This window comes from Cystoisospora suis (genome assembly GCF_002600585.1).
Source record: "Cystoisospora suis strain Wien I chromosome Unknown contig_8309, whole genome shotgun sequence".
NCBI lineage: Eukaryota > Apicomplexa > Conoidasida > Eucoccidiorida > Sarcocystidae > Cystoisospora > Cystoisospora suis.
In genome coordinates, this window is record NW_027161090.1 from 760 (window position 1) to 1,218 (window position 459).

Sequence of the window (459 nt, forward strand, 5' to 3'; positions counted from 1 at the left end):
AAATAAACTGTATGACCTCCATGGTTCCACCTGAGAATGAAGGACTCGCATCGATGGAGAGGAATGAACGAGATGCCCAAACAAGAGAACAGGAGAGCAACCTACTACTGCGAAAGAAGCTACACATATACATCTATTCGCCACGTACAATACACACACGCATCTCTGTATATGGATACATAGATACGCGTTCTTCTCTCAACGCGCTCATATCTATATCTATATATAGATGTGTAGTCATACCTCCGCGTGGATAAGGGGAAAGAGCCACTGTAGATATACAAAGGGCCTATAGGTATATGCACGTACACACAGTATAGCGAGGTGCGACCAGGGATGACAGACGTTCCTTCGCGTACTCAAGCACAAGGAAAGGTGGACCATACGGTAAGCCTACCGCAGATAAGACATAGTCTTTCTCAGTTCTCGAGACCTCAATATATGTAGCTCTGTAGGTTA